The 25,566-nt window shown below is 39.8% G+C and overlaps 1 protein-coding gene across 2 annotated transcripts in view; it reads right to left on the bottom strand.

The window, feature by feature from the left end:
* Positions 1-9,749, bottom strand: part of CDKL5 (cyclin dependent kinase like 5) — a 134,444-nt gene extending 124,695 nt beyond the window's left edge. The window contains exon 1 of one of the 2 annotated variants that reach the window (XM_069002741.1): positions 9,677-9,749. The gene's annotated coding sequence lies outside the window, so the exon portion shown is untranslated. The other variant, XM_069002749.1, reaches the window with a different exon arrangement.
* Between the last annotated feature and the right edge of the window lie 15,817 nt (positions 9,750-25,566).

Genomic DNA, 25,566 nt, shown 5'->3' on the forward strand with positions numbered 1-25,566 from the left:
ATCTTAAGTTTCAAATACATTAATTACAAATATGCATGGATTTTTTTCTGTGAGTTACATCACATAATATTATTGAGTCAGCAGAAGCAACTGAAAAACAACTAGGCTAATAGATAGAAGGCCATGCCTGGGTTTTTTTTCAGATAGGTTGTTCACTCACAGAGCTTTAGGCAACTAAAACATCAATGCGTATAGAATTTACTGAAGCAGATTTAATGATCTTCAAATGACAGGAATAGCTATTTTCTTGGGAAAAGCAGAGTCATGGTTCACCTTCTGAAAATACTATTTTGTTACTATTATTGTGGGCATCCCACACTGTCACCTTCATACTGAAATCTGTTTTTATTTATACCAGTAGTACAGTTTTTAAAGAGAGTCAAGCAACACATTTGTTGTGCTGAAGCTACAGATTTCCTTAAATCCTAAGCTGAAAAAAATATTTCAGCCCTCCAATTTTTTCAAGAAATATTTCAATTATTTCAATTTGATTTGCTGTGCTACAGCACCTCTTTTCTCTCTAATCCCCCTCATTTCTATATATGAGGTTCTATGTTTGAAGTTCCTCCTGGCTGGCTGACAGTCTTCTTCCTCCATCAAGTTCATATTTCTGTCACTGACTTTATAGTCACAACCTCTTACCCACGTACATCAGATGATGTTTTCTATGCCACCTATTCCTCCTTGCTCTTGATAACAGGGCTAAGCCGAACAGCTTTCCCCAACACCCTTAAAGACAGGAAATTCTTTAAAAACCTAAGTTAGACCGCCAAACAGGTCTCCCCCCTCACAGTAACTCTGGGTCCCATGACCACCCATGAGAATACCCTTGCTTCCCATCTAGAACAACATTCCAAAATTATTGTCCCTGTGACTTCCCTCCCATCATGCACAGGCAATAACCTACTGCAGCAGCTTCACAACTCTCCCACTTTCCATCCAACCTTCCCTGTGCACGCTGGCCTAGCAAAAGGCAGCAAATGCCATGGTGGTTATTACTACAGGCCAGCCACAGACACACAGACTGGGGTTCCCCAATTCTTGCCCAATCTCTTCTCTAGCCATCTGCCTGTTTCTGTCAGACCTGTATATGCATGCAACAGGACTGGAGAACAGTGCCCCTCTGCCAAAGTCGACTAGGAATTGGGCAAGCAGTTCAGAAGTTACTGGCAGGGTGGGAGGACAGGCTAATGGACAGATGGATGGACAGATGGAACAATTGCATAAGCAACCTTCCCTCAAACTAAAATAAAACTTTGAAGTCCCACCTGTTCCACAAAGCATTTCATCAGCACTAGCCACTCCCCACTTCAAGGTTTGCTGTTTTATAATAGGCTATACTGCATAAAGGAGTAGCTTTAGTCTGTAGACTTACCGGATCAACACATTACTGACTGTACATCACGATGTAGAGCCACAGCGCTCCATAAATAACTGCCTTTAAACACAAGCTGTACCCAAACAAGATTTCACAGTTAAGGAGAAAAAGAATGGTTGCATAAAAACATTATAATGGCATGTAATTTGAAACATCCTTTGTAATAATAATGCCAGCAAGGAAAAAAGAAAGCAAGCACAAGCTTTTGGGGTGGGGTTTTTTTTCCAGGTTGTCTTTTTTCTTTTTTTTTTTTCCCCCCTTTTTTGGGGGGGGGTCTGTTTTGTTTTTCAATAAATACGAAAAGAAGTAGAGAAGTGAAAATAAAGACTACTACCAATTAAAGGATCTGCAAAGGCGTCTTGCATCTCAACAGCCTAAGATTGTGTGAAGGGATAGAGAAGAAGCTGTGCTAGATGAACAGATGGATCAGGAAAGTGTGAAGAGGTCCATAAGGTAGACTCAAGTTTTTAAAGCATGAAACTTCTGAAGCAAGCACAGATTCATTGTAGGTGTTTTCATAAAAGGATTAGTTAAGGTGAGGGGAGATAGGGGTTTCTTTGGTTTTTTTGAAAAAGCATTTAGATGTAGGTAGATAACAACACACTGTGTGTCTGGAGTGGTGGATTTGGGAATACTCCATCCTTGTCGACATGCAAAGCAAGGAAGACTGGAAGCATTTTTGCAGAGGTTAAGCAAACAACCTGATGGCAACACTGTGGATGTGGTAGATCAAGAGCAGAAACAAAAACAGAGGGAGATCAGAGCCAAAAGGAGAGGGAAAAAAAAAAAGCCTGCTTGCACCAAAGACATTTGCTTCATTTTAGCTAGAATTCTCTTTTCAAGTGCTTGAAAGAAAATAATGCAACAGTGTCATTAAAATGAGCTGAGCAGGGAAGTGTGTATGTTGCCCAGCAAAAGAAGAATAATTTAATTTTACACAACTTCGTCCCATTGACACTTTAGGAGTAAACATACTTTTAGGAAAACACTGCTTTTGAGCAGAAGGTCTACCTAGAGAACCCCGAGGGGCCATTTCCATCACTGATGTTAGTTATCACTTCAAAATACCCTATGCAATCCTAGTAAAAACAGCAGTAGAAAGTTGGAGAGGAAGTATTCTGTATTTATTAATAGATCCAACCTCATCTCAGTAAACACCCATCTTGCAATAAAAAGTTTATAATTAAAAGTAGCATATGTTCTAAGGTTCAGAACTGAAAATCAGTAACAGCTACTGTCACTGCTATGACAATTGCCTACTTTTTGACTAACAAACAGCTTTAACTTTTGGATGAATAATCCTATATATAAATAACCCATAAGCATAATAAACCATTTTTCATCTCAAATGGCATATGACATTAAAAACAAACTTGTCTTAATGTATTATAAACCTATGTCCATCTCCTGTTCATCATCATTACATTTATATTTACACAACACAGAAAACACTGAAGAGCTTCCAGTATGGCTACCAACTATTTTGAACAACATCAACTTGAAAAATCAATTAAAAACAGCTTCATATACTATACACGATGCTGTATGTTTTGACAGCTTTAATATTTCTTCACCTCTGAAAGGGGTCACAAAGTCAGATGGGCCTTAATCCTGCATACACTCCTTTATAAGCAATGCAACTGAAGTTAAACACATGCTGAACTTATTACATGTGCACAAATATTTGTGGAGAGGGTTTAAGTGACTCCAGGGAATAAATAAAATGCTGCCAAGTGTTCAAAATAAAAAAACAGAAAAGGAAAATTTTCCTGTAATTTGTTTTTAGCTACTGGAAAGTTTTATTGAACACAGCAGGTTAACACGAATTTAGAACAAGTGTAATAAGTCTGACAAGAAGAGCTTTACAAACAGCTGAGTACAACATGCCCCCACGTCCCATGCACCTCAGTTTTGCTATTAATATTTCAGGTAACAGCCAAAAATGCAGCCTACAAAAACAAACACAAAACCAACCAACCCCAAAAACAAATCAAACAAAAAACTACTCTCACCATCTTGAAAGAAAGAGAATGACCAAACTACACTACACTTATTCATTGAAAATGCCTCTGACAAACCTGCAATTAACATGATATGCTGCAACATGCAAGATCCAACAAATCTCAGTGTGCCTGGTAAGAGCCAGCAGAGGTTAATACCCAAATCCTTCCAGCAGACTTTTGAAGTTTATCTACTACAGGTCTCCCACCAGAACACCATCCTCTTCACCATCACCTAGAAATGCACCCAGATGAAAAGGGAGAGAAGAAGAGCAGCACACATCACCAAGCATCATGAGCCCCCAATACTCAGGACACACTGGACCTTCTGCTCTACCAACACCAGCATAGTGCTGATGTATGCTGAGGCAAACACAGGGAGCTTGTGAGAAGTGAATTACACGAAAAATACACAAAAAATAACTATGACCTTCTTAAGATTAGGAAATATAGCAACTAATAGAAAGCATAATAAATTTGTGTTTATAACCTATCAAGTTTAATTCAAAAGATTCTGTGCTTTCAAGATAAATACATAGAAGTACAAAGTCCCACTTCCTAGTACAAAGCTTAAAAAGCTGGCAGGTATTTTGCAGCCATGAAATCAGACTGGTTTAACAAGTTAAAATATCACTCAGAATATCACATGCAGGCCAAACAGAAGGATCTACCGTCTCAAAGTCAGAAAGTGATGAGACTGAAAAGCACTCAATGATGTACATTCACTTACTTCACATGTAAGTGGGACTTTACAGCTGAGGAGTTGCTCACTTCGTAAGGACTAACTCAAAGTAAACCAAACACACTGGAAAAATGGGTGTTTCTATACCAGACAGCTATCCCAGAGAACTATCAATTTAGTAGGCACTTAAAAAAAAAAATCCATTTTAGGATCACAACTTCTATGAATTTGATTATAAAGTCAGCCAATACTTATTTCTACAAAGAAACCATATTAAGTGTAAACTGTTCCTCCAAATTCACTAAGAAATGTACAGTTCTTCCAATACAGGATGACTTTTCAACACTGATACCTAATTATGAAGAGGAGAAAGGAGTGAAAAAACTTTTGGTTTCATATGCAAGCTCCAAGAACTATTTTTTTTATACTTAATAGTTGAATAAATATTTTATTGTACTGAACTTTGCAGCCACATCCTCCCATTCCTTCAGCTGAATACAGCAGTGTGTTACCATGGACATCTATACTATACAGACATCTGTAAGAATGGATTAACAGAGACAGTGATACAATTTATCAAAATAATGGAGCTCTATGTGGCTGGCATACTGAAGATTCAGTTAAAAATTGGTTCACACTTTGGGTTTGTTCCCCCCTTTTTTTTTTTTTTTTTCAAATATTGCCAGGCATGTATTTCTTGTAAATGCCAACCACATCCCCACATCAAGATTATATTCTTTTTCCAAATAAGTGTCAGTGTTAAATTATCCTATCAATAAAAATAAATAACTAAAGGATTAAATTTCAAGACAATATTAGGCAATTCCAACATTAACAGGTTGTATTTTGAATTCAAATGGGAAGCCAAGCTGGAACACACAAACGTCTCTGCTGAAGTAATGTTAGAAAAATAAATCTAATTACACTAAAGCTAGAATTATAAGCTTCTGGCAATCTAACACTTCAGTATCACAGAAAGTCATCATATAATAACTATAACTAATCCATATGCATTTTCCTCATTTTAAAACACAGCAACAGATTATTTTTACTCCACATCAGCTAAACATGACTTACGCCTGAAACTTCATGTGAGTGAGAAGAGGAACACAACTAACTTGAGAGCCCATACATTCATTTCTGAAAGTTACTTTGCCTAAAGGAAACAGGCATGGAAGTTCTCTGAGAGCTAACCTATTTCCAATGGAACGCTCATGGTTGCCTCAGAGAAGGGAGGAAATAATATATGCAATATTTCTATAGCAACAAAATTTAAGACATGTAGCTCCTTTTATATTTACTTGTTCTTTCATTGTGACTTAATCAAGATGTTTAACACAACTATTTCTGCCATGCTAAAATATCTTAATTAACACAGTGACAGAGAAATACGTTATCATGTTCTAAATTTTAAGAACTATTTTTAAAAGCTGAATACATTAGTCTTGTGAACATTCAGAACTGTAACATTTTTCCTTCATCTACATTTAATATTATGAAATTGCACAGACTCAGCAACAGGGGCGATGCTGTAACAGTGACTTCCTCAGTTTATTTTTGCATTGTTTTAATGTTTAATTTATATTATAAAATTATTTCTTACTGTTTCTTATGCAGAAAGCTGGTATAACCATTCACAAACAAATCTCAATCTAGATACTAAAGTATCATAGTTAAAATACAGAATTTGGAACCACAAAATAAATTCTATTATTCATTATATTACAAACACTCATCATCCTCATGTTAGAAATAACATGATAATGATGCTGTTCTGAAGTAAATATCAAGACAATAATCTAGAGTTTATAGGTTTAGCTCATGGGTAATGCTAAAATTCTTTAAAATTCTCAAAGAGAAATTATGACAAACATAAGGCATTATTGTTTCTTTCACATGATGAGCACATAGTTCACAATGATTTCATTTATTCTCCATGTCAACGCATTTCCAGGGTAGTTCTATCTTATTACTGTTTCATGACCCATATTCATACTTTGCAGACAATAAGCACATAACCATTAAAAAATTTCATAAATAAGAAACTCATATCCTAGTCAGAACTTAAATAGTATCTAGGAAAACTGTTGATTAGGTTTCTTCTATACAGATTTTTACTGCTGTTATATGTTTGAGACAGAGTGAAAGCCAACGCTTACATGTGAACAGTTTTCAAGAGTTTCCATATATAGTCAGTATTATAAATAGTTATTTTTATAGCAGCACTGAACTGATTTTTCAATATATATAGAAAGGGTGTTTTCTGCTTACAGAAATTATTCTGTTATTCTACCTTGTATTTCCAGTCTGAGCTCTCCCCCCACTCACACGGTCCTGCTCCCTACAACAACAGAAATAGCCACTGCTAGTGTCAGGCCACCCTAGGACTACAGTCCACAGAATTACCAGGTTGGAAGGGACCTCAAGGATCATCTGGCCCAACCTTTCCTGGAAAAAGCACAATCTAGACAAGATAGCCCAGCAGCCTGTCCAGCTGACTCTTACAAGTATCCAGTGTTGGGGAATCCACCAGTTTCCTGGGAAGATTATTCCTTCAGCTGATTGCTCTCATTGTGAAAAATTTTCTTCTCATGTCCTATTGGAATATCCCAGTCGCCTCTCATCTTTTCCATGGGACTCCTTGAAAAAGGGAGTCTCCATCTTCTTTGTAGCCACCCTTTAATTACCGGAACATGATGTTAATTCGATCAGTGCTCCATTAACAGTTTCCACCAAACTACCCCAAACCTCTATTTTATAAAGGGGCTCTCTCTATACTGATCATACAGTTTTTTACACTTCCCTGTAGCTGCTTCACTGGTAAAGAAGGCTTATAAAATGTATAATCTCAAGAGTTTTGTTAGGAACATAAAGCTACAGTATGCATTTCAGTACTAAAATCTCCAAGTCTATTTTTTCCCCCATCATTATTAAACTAAACTGACAGGATCTATGAGAACATTAAAAAGGATCTGTAATTTCTTTGTTTCAACACCAAGTTTTGAAAACTAAGCCAGGGCACATTATATAACATTAACAGGTTTATTGTAACTCTCATTTTTAAGTCAGACGAAAGGAATCAAAACAATATCTTGTTTCAGCTTCCATAAAATTCCAATCTAAAATGTTAAAAAAACTTTAACATAAACCAACCATGTATTACATATCAGACTCATTACAAGTGTCAACATTAAGTTAAAGTTAAAAAACAAGCATAATCCAAATATTTTTTAAATGTGTATTTTTAAAGATAACTGCTTTCATCTGCAGGTCTAACACCGACTGAAGTTAATTCTAAAAGAAATAGTTTCAAAACATGGTATAGCATTTGCTCCTTGCAACACATGGTTTCTACAGCTTTGGATTCTTCCATGCTTGTATAAAATATCGTCTATCACCAATTATAATGTGGCATCCAGTTCTTCTGCATGCTAGAAAAATCTAATGAGCTAAATCAAGGCAACCAAGATTTTGACACAATTATGATGTAATTACCTAAATACTACAGTTTTAGGTAAATACTGACAAACAAGGCCATATTCCAGAGAGTTATTCAAAGCAGGGGCTTCTTGAGGCAGAGATCTCTCCTTGAAGAACATCTTGCCAAAAGTACAAAGGGGGACATTTTCCTTCCTACTGCCAAAGGAGCAAAATGAGAGAAATTTTAAACACCCACACAACTAGAGGTAGTATTTAAGTCGGTACAATAGAAAAGGCCAATACTTTTCTTATTCAATCCACCTGGTAAAAAAGGCACTTCGTGCTTCTACTACACGCAAATATGTTTTATAAAAAGCTTGCTTTTTTTTCCCCAACTGCAGATCTCTTTGCTGTTAAAAGCATACACACTTAGACAAGAACATTATTAATGATCACGCTGTTTTAGGCAAACCCAAAAGACTATCTGAAATGCTAAATTTTGACACACTTACACCGCATCTGGGAAATAAACAGTTAAGTGTACACGTAGATAGCGAAAGAAAGTGGGACTTGTAGATTGTACTAGCCAAGGAGCCAGTATTAGCTGGCCACATCCAACTTGATCACTCATTACACTGGAAGATGGTGGTGCTCAACACCTCTCTGGAAAAGCAGCAGAGAGGCATGAGGACAACAAAAGAAACTAAGAGGACAATTTTAAACTTCTCTCCTGCAATACTGCAGAGCCACTCGTGATCTGCGTTTATCAGTGTGCCAATGGATTTTCCCAGCCCTCCTCTGTAGTATGTTCTCTTACAGCCTATTTGAGACCTTTCAAAGGTTTACTAGATAAACATGTATTTGTAATAAATGATTCTTCCAGATACGACCGTGACTAATGTATTACCATCTTGACAAGCCTACTGAGTACAAGCCAGGTAATAGCTTCCCTCGCCCAAGGCACAGCACGCAGGAATATGCACGATCATTACTAATTTCACTATGGCAGTTGCAGGCTGGTGCTGTCTCAGACAGCTACCTGCCGCAGCCATGGTCGGCAGTGCACGATGCAGACAGGAGGAGGATCTTTGAGAGCAAGGCTGGAGTAGTTCAGCAACAGCGTACAGAGCCCTCACATTTATAAAGAGAACGAAATAGGAGCTCGGCTTCTTGCTCTTCCAGCCCTAGAAGAGGCACTGCTGCAGACACACAAAACCCTGCTTGAAAAAAATCCTTTTCCCTTCCATATGCTCCAAGGACAGCAACCGAGTTTTCCCCTGCTCACCCACCAATATAAAAGATGAAAGCTGAGAGCAGAAGCAAGGAATAGCCCAGCAACGGGAATCCCGGCATCCCTCATCTTCCTAGCGGCTCGAGGTGAGGAACAGCCTTCTCTCCTGGGTGTTGTCCCCTCTGATGCTCTCCATCACCACCTGCCTACCTTGGAACAACTAGTATGTTTTCTCACAACTGGCACCGAGAATGTACAAGCCCAGCAACAGGGCGACTGATTAAAAAGAAAAACACAAAACAAAACAAAAAAACCCAAAACCACACAAGAAAAACCCAAACCCACCTAACAGAGAAACACTGCCTCCCCCAAATCATAATAATCTAACGAGCATCTTTTTTAGAAAAAGCCCTAAACCTTTCCAGTGCGACGGAAGAAGGTATTAGGGAGGAAGAGGGGAGAGCTCGCGCAAGACAAGGCACACAGGCGGAATCGCACGGGCGGAATCCTACGGGCGGAATCCCACGGGCGGAATCCTACGGGCGGCTGCTCCCCCCGCCCCGGGGCACCACCGGGGGGACCGAGGGCGGCCCGCGCCCGCCGGCTCTGCCCCCTCCCGAGAGGGGCGGCCGCGGACCCCGCGCCCCGCCAGACCCCGCCGGGCACCGCAGCCTCACCCCGGGCCCTTCCCGGCCCCTCGGGCGCACCTGGGCTGGGAGCGGAGCGGGGCGCAGACACCGACCGGCCCCGGCGGCATAGGAGGAGGGCGGCGGGCGGCAGACGGCCGCCAGCGGCGGCGGGGGAAGCGCGGCTGCCGGGGAGGAGCGGGGACGGACAGGGAGCTGAGGGAAGGGGATGAGGCACGGGGCTGCCTCGCCGCAGCAGCGGCAAGAGCCCGGCAGCCGGGCGGTGACAGATGAGGGCGGCGGGGGGCACGGGGCGAGCTCCCGGCGCGGCTCCCGTACCTGCGCTCCGGCGCTGGCGCTGCTCTCGGTGCGCCCGACGGCACTTCCCCGCCCGCCGCCGCCGCCCCCTCGCTGCGCTCCCCCGCCCGCCGCGCTCAGCCGACGCCGCTGGCCGCAGAACCCGCCCCCGCTCCGCACTGACGTCCCCACCCACCAATAGCAGAGGAGCGAGCGGGCCGCAGGCCTCGCCCACGCCCACCTTGGCCAATGGCACCTCGCCATGGCCCCGTGTCCCCGCCCCTGGCTCCGCCTCCGCGGCACCGCCCGGCTCGGGGCCGGTTCGGTTGAGGCGCAGCTCTCGCGCAGCGGGTGCGGGAGGCGGCGTGGCCGCGGCCCCGGGGGTGGCACCGGGCGGTCCTGGGAGCAGGTTCGGTCATGGGGGATAGGGGGACATCTCCGCAGGTGGAGAGGTGGGGGACCACCCCCCGGCAGCAGGGCACGGCTGTGAGGGATGTGTCCCTCCCTGACAGGGAGGGGGGCAGGGGGCTTCTCGTGCGGGGGATTCCGGGGAACGGATGGGCTTCCTTTTTTTATTTTTTTAATTTATTTTTTCTTTTTTTGGCAGGGAAACTGGTCCCCGCCCCCGGCACGCAGAGCCGTTAGTCACCCGGGTGCGGAGCGGGGAGGCGGGAGAAGCGCCGTAGGGAGCTGCTGCTGCTTTAGCTGGATGGGTGGAGAGAAGGAGAGCGGTGGAGAGAAGGGGAGCGGGGATGTTAAAAATCAGTATCTCTCTCTTTTTTTTTTTTTTCTTTTTTTTTTTCTTTTTTTTTTTTTTTTTTCACATCAGCTCCTGACACGGTGAAAATGCCTCCAGACCTTATGCATTTCTCCATCCTTTTTTTACAAAACCGTAATCTGGGCTTTCAAATTCTGTTGCTGGCACCTGTAAGGCTTTCACCTTTTAGCTTTGCTCACACGAAATAACAGTTTTAAACTAAAAGCCACTTTCCAGCAGACACAGAATGTCAGATGCATCAGGGCAAAATGTAGTTCTGCAAGTTATGGATGCTTGAACTCGACTCCCATTTTCTTGGTATGCTTCAATGGTTATTTAAATTACAAAAATATTATAAAGCCCAATGGACATAACATGCTGCAGAACTCAGCAATAGTTGACTTTGCTACCAAAAGTATATCTCTTCTTTAAGGATATGTAGCCTAGAAAAATCTGCACAGACAGAGAGCAGAATTTAAGGCATTGCAGTGCATAAAAATCAGCCATCTCATTTTCGTTTGTTGTTCACACAGACTGCTTCATGAGCCTTGGGGCACTGAAGTGTTTTAGTTTAGATCAGGGATAAACTTTTGAAGTAAATGCTGTCATCATCTCTGCTAACAGTGCTGTAATTCAGAGTATGGAGTGGTGTTGGAGTGCATGAAATAGATCCCTTCTATATGAAGATAACTAATGCATTCCAGCCACAAATGAGCACTGGGAGGGACTCAAACTGAGCTAATCAAACACCAGGAGTCCTTGAGGTGAGTACAGCTTGAAGATCAGGCCCTCAGCACCAGTGGTTGCACTCTACAGGTCTGTTAGACCTTGGTGCTTGCCAGTGTAGTTGAAGGTTTGGAGCTTTGCCATTCAGAAGGAGGGCCCCAGGGGTTTCTAGTGTAACATCCGAAAGACCTGATTCCTGTTTCACAGTTGGCAGTCAAACGATCCTTAAACTTTGATGCTTAAAAGTCTGCCAGAACTCCCAGTTCACGTAGGGATCATCCCATGTTCTCGTGTCAGGAGTACATCACATCATCCACAGCTGTAAGGATAACTTGAGATGAAGTAAAAAAATGTGCTACCAGTGTTGCTTTCAGATACTGTCAGTGGCTTTTGTGGTCCTTATTAATCTCCCTATACCTGCAACAGATTCCAGAATAGAAGGCAATGGTGCTGCAAGTTTAAAATTAAGATAAATGGCTGGATAGTGCTTTAATGCTTAAAAATAACTGAATGAGCTTCCAGTAAGAATGTTAGCAATTAAAACTTTTTTTTTTCTATCAGTGTATCTTGTCATTTTAATATGAGGCCAGATTTTAAGAAATGTAGCACACATAGAGTTTTTGTAAGAAAGCATATAGAGAACCACTGTGGTAGCAAAATCAGAGCCGAGAGATTTTTTCTTACACAATGTACACAAAATAAATTTCCTTTTCTTACAGTGCTTCTCACAGGCAACCAGTTTCATGCGCTAACATGACGTAGTTACTCCTTTTACTGAGATCTGTCTTCTTTTGGAAAGTGTGTGAGTGAAGTATGTTGTTTGATATATAAGATAGAACACTTTCTTACAAACTTTAATCTTGAGGAGCTTGGCTACAGACAACAGTCCATAATTTTACATGTCTGAAATCAAACATCATAGCTCACTTGTCTTCTCGGTTACTTCCATATTCATCATCGTATTTTTTGCCTTCATCTTGTGGTTGTAACAGAAATGATAGAATACAACACGTCTTTGTTTACTGTCTCCAAATGTTTAGGGCTAATTTAACTCAACTATAAAGATGGAGTTTTCTAATGTGAGCCCTTCAAATCAGGCGTGGATATGGAGGCCAAACCCTTTTTACTGATATTCACATCTGTTATAGAGATTTTGTTTTGGGAAGCTAGACTACATTCCACAAAGTCACTAAAACAAAATGTAGGAAAAAAATATGATTTACCAGGTGAAGGAAGCGTATATGACTCTGAATACAAATAAGCAGCAGGTCTCATTCATAACAACGTACCTTTTTTTAGACAAACCTCTGTTAAAAAAGGGGAAACGCCCAAGTTTCCCAAGGGCCACCTAAGTGTTTTCTCCATGGACCCCTAAGAGGATTGTGGAGTGATCAGGGCCAGAGACAAACACCTGAAGGTAGCAACCAGATTGTCTTGACTTCTGTTTTTGGTCCCACAAACTAGCTGGCTCAGTGTCAGGCTAGCCCTCCAGTGCAGATCAGAGCAGTCTGATCTGTTCTGCTGGAAATGGCGAGAAGTGCCAAGTCCTACACGTGTCCTACTTCTCTGGAGCGCCTGTGAGTCACCACAGAGGCTGGGTGCAGAGGCAGCTCCTGGTTTGGTGGCCACCCAATGTCATACAGCCTGGAGGAGAGACCTGCTTACCCACTGCATCTGTATTTTCACTGACACTAAGAGCCAAGTAGGAATAAGTTTGATGTAAATGTAAGTGGAAGTGGATGACAAGAGGACATCGAGTAATGAGCATTAGTTTAGTGAGGTATGAATGTATATAAATGGGGCAAGATACTATCATGGCGTTAGAAGAGCCTTTAAAAGGGCAAAAATCAGTGGAAGTTTTTCTTAGCTGAAAAGGGCAGAAATTGGCACATGGGTAGTAGCAGAATATTCATTTCTTCTTTCTTGCAATGACATTTCATTACATACAGAAGAAAGAAAAACCATGAAATAGTCAATATATATTGTTTCTTTCCTAAGGTCTTAAGAGAAAATGGTGTAACAAAAGGGAGTAATGCTGGTTTTATTATTATTCTCTACAAACTGGCTGTTGCTTTCCTGGGAACCAAGCTCTCAGTTGAGCAATCAGTAATTTAAAAACAATTTTATGGTGCATTTCCTATACAGTGTTCCACTTTCGATACATGCAGTAGTCACAATTCTCTGGTGGCAGAGTATGCACAGACAGCCTTTTACAAAACTTTTCCTGGAATGTATATTTTAAAATGTGTAATTTGCAAGTATTGCTCTTGATCATTTCATTTTGAAGATTAGGCTCATGATCAAAGAGCTATGGCTTTATTCCATTCTGTGCAATCATTTCTATGCAAGGACTACAAACAAATTCTTTCTTACTTCATTTGGTGGGCGATGCAACCAAAATGGCAAGTGGTTCACTCCACAAGATTTTCCTGGTATGGGTGCAGTGTGTGTGCCAGTAGGGATGAGGGCTTTCTGCACATCCCCATGACAGAAATGCAAGCAGCTCTGCCCAGCACTTCTAAGACAGATGAAGTCCTTCTTAGAGCAGGAACGTAACAGAAGAAATAGAACTTGGTTTTTAAGAAATAGTCTTACTGTCTTCTTTAACAAGACTTGTTTAGCTATGAAAAGTACCAGTGATCTAGAGCTTACCTACTCTCTGCCTCTTAGTTTAAAAATAGGTTTACTGTGCTGCTTAACCACCTGCTGTATTCTCCCCCTATGCATTAGCACTGCCCTTTCTGCTGGCTTCCTAAACATACGTGGGTAGATCGCAAGATACACATTCTGCTTTTACAGAGGCAGGACTCAGCCTAATTATAACCTGCAAGATCAGAATGTGACTGTTTTGACTTGCAGAAGCAAGGATGAATAACTGAGTTGCTGGCATTTAATTTTAGATAGTCTGAATTCAGTCCACTTTTTACTGTAATTTATTGGACTTCTGACAGTGCTAATACCTAAAGAAAACGACATATGTGTGGAAGTGATCATTTGCATTGTATTTTCCAATAAAGTAAATTGACTTTTAGCAAAGTAAAAACACTTCTGCTGTTCTTTTGTAAATCTAAAATCAGTATGTTTTTATTATTTCTCTATGACAAGAAAATAGTAGACAGACTAAAGTTAAAAAATATTTTTACCAGACTACAGTAATTTAGACAATCTGACATTTCAAGAGCTGTACATCTTTATTTCAATAATAATGACCAGTTGTGGTTAATGGATTTCATTCATACTAATATCTCTTACTGTGTGTAATAGGCACCTTCAGTGTGCACATAGGTAGCTTTGCCCATGATGTATTTCATCCTTGAGCATAATTCACAGTTTTATGTCAGCATTTGGTTGGAACAAGACGGGGGTAAGATGACATGATTGCAGGTTGGCTTTCTGCTGCAGTGGTCTGTGTGTAAAGCTCTTGAGGGCAATTCCTGGTTGTCTAGACCCTTCAATGCCGTAGTCCTCACCCTCATCTCCGAACAATGGTACTGACATATATCATTACAGACGTACACATCACATTGTTTTCCACCTATTTTTCCCCCATGGAGCTCTGGTGTCCCTAAAAATGATGACAGATTAGATAGCATAGCTCACATATTTTTGTAGTGAATATCTTTTTAAAATCAGTCCCATTTTCAGAACATTTGTAGCTTTACATAAACAGTTTCCCAAAGCATGTCCCTTTCATTATATTTAAATACTATACTTTCCTTCACTGTCTGACTTCTCATTCTTACTTCTTTCTCTCTTGGTTGCATTTAAATTATGTAGTTACTATTGTTTTCAACCATAGCAGCAGTATCCCTCATTTCGGGGCTCTTTTGACCTAATTTTTAAAAGATGATGTTTCTATATAAAAGAAGAATCACACTTCCTTCTATAAGAAATAGAATTGTCTTACTAAGCCAAGTCTCATGGAGAGTCCATGTTTCTACATTTAGTGTCTGTATCCAGAATCCAAAACCCTTATGTAATATACTAAATACCGCGCCTAGGTTGATGTCCCACTAAATTTAATATTCAATTAAATGAAAAATATAACTTTCTTTAAATGTATTTTAGTATGGGAAATTATATGTATGTGTTTTTGTAGCCTGACATACAAAAGGCTATGTTCTAAAATTTTAATTTAAATACAGAGAGAAAGAGGTGTTGGACAGCAATATCAACGCAGTTGAGATGTTACAATTTTTATTTATTGTAACATGTATTATCATCACAATTTTTCTTAAAAAGAAAATTCTTGGACAGAATTCATCTTTAGATGGATCAGGTTTCATACAAACACAAAAGAATAGGATCATCCTTCCCCCCCCACCCCACCTTATAATTCACAAGATAATAGAGAGCATTGGGAAAGGGTGAAGTAGTTCACACACGACAGTTGGCTAGATGTATCCAAATTTGTAGCATCGTGGCAGAGGTGACCCTCAAACAGAGATTTTTGAGGAAAGGAGCACACAGACGATAACATAGTTGTGCATTCCTGAATTTTTAACAAGCAGATAGTACCTATCATCCTGGGTAGGGTGGATGTGAGAGCTTGCGAGATGATATAGTGAGGATAAACTGTAAATGGACTTCAAAATGAAGACAGTGTATCCTGGTGCTGTAAAGAAGGAGGGAACAAAGAAAGGGTTTTAGGAGAGGAAGATTTAGAACTTGCCATCTCCCACAGTGATGATGAATTATTAAGGTAGTCCATGGCAAGGGTAAGGAAACAGATGTTGCAGCAATAAATGTGTGGCATAACAAAAATTTGGATGAGCTTTAAGTATGCATATAAATGCAAAAAGCCTTCTACTAGAAATGTTAGAAAAAAGTCTTGTTAGGGATTTCGGCATAATTTGGCTACGAAAAAAAATATGGAGGTGGAAAGTGCAGATAAGTGGCAGGCTAGATATGATTTGTCATGGTGACTGCAAAGAAGATGTAACTGAAAGTGCTGTTTTAAGCACATCATTCTTGGGGTCATGTCCCTGGAGAACAAATCTGAGCCAAATTTTCTGAGGCTTTCCTTTCAATAAAAACTGTCAGATCTGCAGTGAAGAGATGAATATTCAAAATAATAACTAAATCATCATAGGGTCACATTGTCATAAATGCTGGAGGTGGGTCTTGAAAGAATGCCAGATGACATGAAGTGGTAATGGGTAGATGCACAGAGGGAAAATAACAAAACAAAACAAAAAAGACAAATCATGGAAACTTAAGGATGAAGGTTTCAGTGATAGATTATTATTTTTCAACTTTAGTTCAAAAGCAGTAACAGTCAAAAGTAAAAGCTTGTGTTTAAGGGGAGAAACCTAGTTTATGAAGGTTCTGGAATGAAACTGGAGAAGAGGTAAATGTAATGAGCTTGGAGATGGGAATGAGGAGCAGAGCAGTCTGTAGCTGGTGAGAAAAGGGGATCAGAAAAAGAATGTTTTTGGTGGGAGCGTGAGAACTGAAGGAGGAGTGAACAACAGTTTGCTCAGGATGGAAGAACTGAGGCAAATGGAGGAGTTGGGAAAGAGAAATTCTTAAGATGTGACATGGAAGAAGGAAAGGAGTTATAGAAAGGGAAGTGGTGGAAAGCAGATGTCTTAATGTAGAAGACATTGGTGAGATCCCAATGTGGAGAGTAAAGGAGATGCGGGAGCAGAGTAAAAGGGAGGATGATTCAGGGTAGCTAAAATCCTACTTGAGATGGCAGATGTTCCCCAACTGGAGAATGGAGAATTACTTAACTAGGAAACAGGAGGAAATATAGATGGATAAAAAAAGCTTGCAGTGGGGAAAAGGGGTGAAGTAAAGGAGGTAGAAAATTAACAGCAATCCTTGGGATAAAAAGAGAAAGGAGAGAAGAAATGGAGGAAAAAGAGAAGGGGGACAAATACTGAGAATTACTGATCTTCTGGAAATTGTGGAAAGATTGATTGACAAGGTTTGAGGGAAAAGATGACCTCAAATATGAGGGTGCAAGGTATATGATCATTGTTTAAAAGGGAGGAACACAGCATCAGAGATTCAAGAATATGGCTGATGAAAATCAGTGCAAGGCTGTAAGCCTTGGTATAGGCTGAACTGAAGGAGGAATGAACACAGAAGGGAGACATGGGACTCTTCACCCAAGGGCTCAGGTGAATTGGTAAAGACTTACATGGGATATAGTGAAAATAAAATAATGCCATGAGCTGAAATCAAAGGACAAGATGGACAGAAGACTGAAAGAAAATGATAGAGGAAAGTGAGAGGGGTCATACTTAACACTGCTAACAATAGAGAAAAAGGTATGTAGCCAGGGAGGAGCATGGACAGGGAAAGAGCAGAAGTCCAATGTGACTGCCATGAAATGTATCTGGGGGTTAGAAATGAACGGAAAAGAGAAAATTCTGAAAGAAAAGGATGATAAAAAAAAGGATCCAGGACTTGGTGAGGGTGAAAGGAACGACATATGAAAAAGTCATGGAAGACAGGGGGTTTTTACAGAGACAAAGAGAGTGGGAGGAAAGAAGGGTGTAGGTGTGAAATTTGAAGCTGAGAAACAAGACAGGTAGAAGCAGTAAGAAAGGAAGATATAGCATAAAGACAAAATTTTCAAACTTGGATGGTAAAAATAGTGGTCCTAAATTCTGTTTAGCCATCGTAGTAGGAAGTGACTTTAAAGCAGAGTCCCTCAAAATATTTTTCTTTCTTCTTTCCAGACATCATCTGCAAATAGTTACTCAGATGTGTGGGCTTTTCTCTGGAGAGAGCAGCAGGAAATGAACTATGGATTCCTACTCTCTCATCTTCAGTGTGTTCATTGGGTGGTGCTGGAAGGGCTGATAGAAACTATATTTAATAAAGGATCAGGTGATTCATTTAGCTGCGAGAAGGAATAGATGTTAATAGTGCCATTCCTTAACAAGTTTAGATCTTTCTGCTTCAACACATTTGGCAGGCCTGTTTGGATGATGCCTGTACTAATGCCTAATACAGACTTCAGCCTGAATGCAACCCAATGGCTGAGCCCAGGTTTATTTCAGCAGCCTGCACTGGAGGGCTCTGCTACTTGATAATAGTGTTGGTTTCTGTCTCAGGGACTTTCCTGTTTCTGCAGCTGCTTCTGCTTTGTTTGGAAGTGGATACCCTTTTTTTTTTTTTTTTCTGGATGTGGGCCTTGCTGTGCTTCTGTCACCTGGAGTTTGGGTTTCTGCAGAGAACAGTCCATAACACCATGCCCAGAGATCAAAGGGAGCTTCCCCACGTGAGCACAGAACACCCGCTGGCTGAGTGAGTTCCTCCTAGTGTTCCCAGCAGGCAGCTTTGGCTCCTGTGAAATTCAAAGTGTGTGTTTTTACATGCAAAGCTTTGGGACAGGATCCATCTTGCTTGAATACTCTGCTCAGTCCTTGTAGTAACTCAGCAGCTGGGGCTCTTCGGGTGGGGGGGTTCTGCTCTCAGCTGTCCTGGGGAAAGGTCTGCTGGTCTCGTGTCTTGCATGCTCACCATGGTGCTCTCCACCAGCATTAGTATTTCAGTCATAATGCCTACAAAAAAGCCTGTTTCCAAGAGAAGCATTCTTCTTCCTCTTTTTGAGAAGGGATTTGGTTGTTAGGCCTAGGGAGCTGCAGCAGACTGTGGTTCTGATTTGTTTTCTAGGAATGACTAAGAGAGGAGGAGTTTGTACGCTCTGACTAAATTCTGATGACTGCTAGCAACTGCATTTCTTTAACTGTACATGAGCTTGCTGAAAGTATGTTTTTAGTCTTGCAAAACCCTCCTCAGTTTCTGATGTCGCTTCTCACATACATTATGTTATTTTCCATTTTTAGCTTCAATCCTTCTGTGTTTGACATACAGGATTTTCCAGGAATATTTTCAAATGGTTTTTTTCAACTTAGTAAACCTATTACTTTCATGTATTTTCATTGTTGGCTAATGTCTGAAGATTTTTTTGTTTTGAGTAAAACCCCTTGGCCCTGGTTAAAACAAACGTTTTAGTATGTAAGCATCTTAAAAGTGAAATATATTAAAACAGAAAAATTAAGAAACAATGTGGTGGAGATTTTGCTTTCAAGTTATAGCAAAGAATGTAGAGAAAAAAGTTCAAATCTTGACGAGAAAAATGGATATGTGGGATTAAGGACTTGGTTGGAAGCTGCATCACAAAAAAGGTGGTGATTTGAATCCTCAGAGCAAAAATGAATGAATCACACAGTAGCTGGTTGTGGTTCAGAATGATGGTTGTCCCAGATTAGCTTCCCTGATGTGATTTCAACAGTATCCAACCATGACAGCGAATAGTTTCTTGTATTTGGTCCCCAACAAGGAAAAAAGTATAAGAAAAAAAATCTGAATGTGCAGCCTGATACTCGCTGCTGAAAATCTGAAAACATAAAGCTTCAGTTCTCCATTATGGACCACTCCCTGGTGAAACTAATAGCCTTTTCTCCAAAACTGTGTTGGAACTAGTTATCCTGTACTGCAGTGACATCTACTGAAAGAAAGCAAAAAGTCTTGGGAAAGCAGTGTTTGCCTCTCTAAAACATAATACAAACATCAGAGATTTAATGTATTTTTGAATACTGAGCGGTTTAATATTTTTCCCTTTGTCTATTTCAGAGCTATTATTATCTGCTTGTTATTAAGCACCCATCACCACTATGTTTCCAGACTTTAAACACATATCTAACTAATGTATTCTGTGACCTGTTCTGTATGCAAATATTTAATTCCTGAAAGAGTGTTGTTTAGTTTTAGTTTAGTTTAGTCGTTCTCCATTTGAGAATGGAAGTGAAGGGATTTTTTTCTCACGAAGGAGGGGAGAGATTAGAATTTAGGTGGCTCACAAGCATAAATATTTTTCAAACAGAGCTGGCTGCAACCTGTGTGCCACAGCAGGTGGAAAAGGACAAGAGAATCGCTTCTGCTACTAAGGTGAACTGCTTGTATTTTTATTACATTTAAGTAGAGCATATTAGAATATGTGCTTTCTTTATGCTCTCCTCTTGCCAGCAGGCACTGTTTTATACTGGAAATGAACAGACTAATGACTTGCAATATATACAGCTGCTTGTAGGGGAGATCTGCCTTATTTGCTGGCAAAGCTTTGTGATCTGTAGCTGCCTCATCCAGATACTTCCATCTCTTTCTTCCAGGGAACTGGATTATAGGATCTAATCTTCTTGCCATTGGCAGCAGTGTATGCAGGTCTCTGGATGAGGAGGAAAATGGGATTCATGCCTGCACTTCCATCCTTCAGAAGGAGACATCTTGTCCTTTTAGTTGCAAGGTCCTCCTTGAAGGATACCTCCAAGCAGAAGAAATCCCATCATTGTATGCATGTGCCAAACTATCAATGAACTAGAAAAAACAAAAGCATAATGTAGCCACAAAATATTGTTGACTGAAATTAGTATTGTTTAAAAAAGACCTGAAAATACCAGTGGGAAGGGTTTATGGTTCCACTCCTTTCTGCATTTTTTTCCTGGTCTTCCATCATGCTACACTTACAGCCTATAATTAAAACAGCTTACTGCTATTTGCATTTTCATTAAAGGAGCCTCTTCTAACATATCACTCTTAAATCTCCTATTTGATATCGAGTGAAATTTAATTTCTTTGCAGATCATTTGACTCTTAATGGCTTTTTATCCTAAATCTATTTCCACTTCTTTCTGAGCATATGTGTCTCCCTCCTCATCTCTCTGTCTCTCTTCCTCAGTATTTGTTCACCTTTAAGCCATTCCAAAGCTATTGGAAAGACAGATTGCAAAGACGGAAGCCTGAATTTTTGCTATTATGCTCTACAACTCTGGCATGAGTTCCTACACATTCCTATCAGAAATATTTCTGGAACTGAAAACCCAGCGAGGGAAAAAATGAGCTCTAGGCTGTTTATTAGTTAAATAGTTCTGTATGGCACTATTTGCACATGGGAGTCATATTTATGGATTTAGCTGAACAGTCAAAGAATAGTGCTTGGCACAATATTCTTGAAAGTGCTTAACTTAAGGACATACATAAAATTAAAATACAGTTTATATGCTCAGTTCTAGGTACTTTGTGCAAGGCATCCCTTAGAGAAGTAATAGCTAGCAGCAAAGCATGTCTAGCAAGTGGAATTTTCTGTTGATTCTCTCATTCCCTTCCCTATCTTTCCTTTTTGTGACAGAAACAGATGGAATTTTATTTTCTCACAATTACTATGAACTGAGACTAACAGCTCCTATATTGGCAGTGAGGGGGTGGAAAGGTGTGGAAAGCAATAAAAACATGCAAACCCTCTGTAACAGTCTGAACAGTGAAATGTGGAAATAAACCTTGTCAATCAATAAACCATAACTGCCCTGTGGCTTGTGGATTACACCCAGTATATGTAATGATCCCTCAGTTCTTCATATAATTTGTGTATATTAAATAATAACAAAATTGTGTTGATTAGACCTTCCAAACATCTATGGAGAAGAGGAGGACTGACATTTTTTTTACCTACTGATAAAGTCTGCAAAGGATTTTTTTCAGCTTTGAAGCTGTTGTTTAAGCATGGAAGCCTTTGACTTTCTGAGAACATTTCCTTTAGGTTCTTCTTTGCCCCATTTAGTCTTTTTTTTGCTCAGTTTCCTGTTTTCCAAAATTTGGTGTTTTCTTTTTATGACCATTATCTTATTTTTTTAAATTGTAGTATTTAGTCACAAGAGAGGGAACAATGGTAATAACCTCAGTTTAAAACCTACTCCAGTTATCACATGGACATCTTCTGAGAAAGCAGCCACTTGACTTTCTTGTAGGCTAGTTCTGGAGTTGGTCTAGATGTGCTTCAGGTACTGGCTACAATATGATTGTCTGACATGTGCCCCAGCAGTCACACAAGGACTTTCTGCGCTACGGCTATGTTTAATTTTGAGAAAGAAGACTTTCTAAATTGAACAGGTTAAATCACTTAACCTCTAAGCAAGCTATATGGAAAGATGAGGAAATTAACATTCAGCTAGAAGCTGCTGAGACGCCATTTTCTAAGCACTGACTGAGGTGCGCAGGAGGAGCTGATGCAACGCTCAGTTCAAAGGTGAGGATCTCGTGGTGGAAAATGCACATCACCTGAGCTGCAGTGAGGGTTCCCCTTCAGCACGAACAACGTGAGGATATCTTTTCAGGCAAAGAGAAGTAAAGGAAGAAATTCTCTGTGAGGAAAAGAAAACAGCTGCAGGTGAGGTTTATTTCAAGCTCAGTTTTGTCTTTGCTAGAGAACCAAGATCATGCTGGTCCTGAGTACTGGCTGGCTGTGGGCTGCTCTAAGATCGGTAAATTCATTTGGATATGCCATAGTGATATTGCTGATAGTGACCTGATAGTTCAAGAACTGGAGGTCACTGCATTCTTGGTAGTGTTTTTATTGATCATAACCCTTTCTAGAATTGATTATCAATGCCAAATGATGAGGATTGCTGCCCCTGGTCTGACATATGTGTATTCCTTCTTCTTTGCTTCCACACATGCACGATTGAGGGTATCTAACACTTTGCTTAGGCTGCTGTGTAAAACAATAGCCCAGAGGCTGTCAGTGATTCCTTCATACCACTGAGGAAGCTGAAATACAGAGGTTGCTCATGGTTACACACCTTCAGCTTAAGCAGAGCTTCCATGAAGATGACTATGATGCATGGGATGAAAGATGTTCAGTACACTAAAATTATGCAGCTACATATTTTCTGCCAAGTAGACCCTGAAAGTTCTGGGAGAAATGCCAAAGCAATGCTGGTAGATGAATGCTTCTGAGCCACCATGTCCTTGACTGCAGGAAGACAGAAATGTTCGATCAGGATTTTTTTTAATGTCACCCTCTCTTTGTTTTGCTTTTCTTCATATGGAATCGTGTTAAATATGGCTAAAAATTGTATACTCATTTGATGATGCCCTTTTCAGGGAAAACCATAAGTTAGATATAGCTTTTAGCTGTGCAGTTTCCATAGATTCCACTTTATTTATTTTATAGCTACCTCCTACCAGTATCACATGCATTTTCCTGGGTTTGCATTGTTTTGCTGATTCACTGCATACAACACATTGAAAATTCTTAGTAATCTTGCAAACACAATCAGCCTGATTCACATTCCTTATATTGTGTGCTCATTTCATGGAAGGTCCAACTTCACTCTCCCTCAATGTATACAGCTGGGGAAGATTTGACTTAAGCCAGATATAAAACCTCATTCTTGAGTGTTTGTTTAACAGGATTCTACACTAGATGTTGTCTTGTATTTTGGACTTTTTTACCTGTGCCTAAAGGCACTGGCTATTGACATTTCTGCCATAGTGGCTCATTCATACAGAACTTGCCTCTGAAATATGGCTTGTTTGGTTCACTCAACTACTTTTCTTTATCTAAAAAAAAAAATAATATTACTCTCACAGCTATATTATGGTTGTTTTAATTACATTCTTTGTTCCTGCTAATTTTCATGAGGTTGAAGGGTTTCTAGATGTATGTTTAAGCCCTTTGCATCACCTTAAGTCCCTAGTACTATTTTAACAATAAAATTATTACTACAGTTACAGGGCTTTCTTTTCTTTTGAGCACAATCAATATGGAGAAATTTTCATTTTATATCTGATATTTTTTCCCACATTGTAACAGGAAGATATCTTTCTATTTTACTTCAATCATACACTGATAGATGTTTCTGATGCTCTCTTTCATGCCTTACTTTTAGAGATTGTGATTATGCCTTCAATGGAACATTCATTTCACATTAGCTTCTTGTACTCTGGAGGGATTTTGTAGTGATGTAGAAAAATGGTCTAGAAGCCTTTAAAGAAAGATTGTGCAGAATTATTTTTTTTAGTTCATTTTGGAAGCATTTTCTAATTTTAGACTCCTGTGAGAACTAAAGTAGCCAAATCCAGCATATACTGAAATAATAAGCATTTTTATTCTGTAATATATTACTGTGTGAACAGAGGGAAGAGAGGAGCTGAGCACGTGAGTGTTCAGGAGGTGCTGGATACATAAGAGTCAGTTGGCCTCTAGTAATAAATGTCCCATTTAATCTGCACAATGCTGGATTTAAAGGCATGGTTAAGAATTCTGGATTACAAAGGATATTAACAGCTCTGAACAGGTATATCTTTGTCCAGGGTTTGCAGATTTATTTGATTATGCTGCATATGATCCCATGTTTAGAGCAACAGGGATGTGCAAAGAGCCTCTGTAAACCAGAAAAGACATAAATGCTCCTGTAATCAATGACCGGCGTAATTAACTTTCTTCCTAGTGGAAATAGCAAACAAAGTTCCAAGTTACATTGAAGTGTCTCAATAACTATAATAAAAATATAAATATGTACAAAAATCTACTGTGGCACATAAACTTCAAAGGCAGCTAAAGATAAAAAAAAAAGGCAAAACCACATATAAAGGTTATCTTTCTTTATGGGCTTAGACTGAAGCTAGGCTGAAGATGGTGTCATCAGGACCTGTAACATCATGCATGCCAGGGCTAATATTATGTGGAAGTTGTTCAGAGCAATGTAATTCAGATTCAGTGTTATTTCAGGCAATGTTAATAACACAGTCCCGACTCACAAGAGAGAGAAAATTAATTTGGTTTGGATCCCATTATTGTCCCTGAGAATATCTCTTAGTTGAAATATATTTTTTGATCAAATTCAGTATCTGATTTTCAGTATCTGATCCTACTTTACAGCCAGATTTACAGATTTGCAGTCCTCGTTTACCTCCTATTTTTAGCAAAACTAGGGCTTTGGAGGGGCTAAGCTAAAGCTCAGGGGCTTTCCAAAGCTGCAAAACAAAAACAAGAGTGCCTTTCGTTTATGTTCAGTCTGCTGCTTTTTCCATCTGCTGGAGCATATACCATCTCATAAGAGCTTGTGGCCCAATCTTTGGATTTGGTGTTTACCTTCCTGTTTCTTGCATAACTACTTTGCATTTTTGGAGTAAGGCAGTTTTATGTCCTCCTACTATATTCTTTAGATCATTGTTTCCTAAAATTACTGAAGCACTAAAAATGCCTAAAAGGACAGATTTCATTAAAGGGAAGTACATGGGTTTAATTGCAACTAAAAGAAGAGAAACTGACACTTCTTTTGTCATCTCTATGCAGTAGTCATTTCTCCAAATGCCTTGGACATCCTGGAATGTCAGTTTATTAAACCTGACTCAACAAAGAATTCTAGGGCACTATTTGCAAAGGATGTTTTATTAGTGAGTTAGCATCAAGAATCATAAAATATAAAGGTTCCCAACTTTGTGTATTAAAATAAACTGAATTTACAGTCTCTTCAGTACTGAAAACTTCCTATCTTCAAAAGGAGTTTCCTATGACCAAGACTGGAGAGTGATACATGGATGGAGATAGTGAAATAGCATTTCTGTTTTCTCATCCCATGATCTCAGAAGCACTATTTGGGTGTTACAGCTCTCTCCTTGACCTTCAACATCCCTCCTCCAAGTATCT

This window comes from Aphelocoma coerulescens, chromosome 1, assembly GCF_041296385.1.
Source record: "Aphelocoma coerulescens isolate FSJ_1873_10779 chromosome 1, UR_Acoe_1.0, whole genome shotgun sequence".
Classification (NCBI taxonomy): domain Eukaryota; kingdom Metazoa; phylum Chordata; class Aves; order Passeriformes; family Corvidae; genus Aphelocoma; species Aphelocoma coerulescens.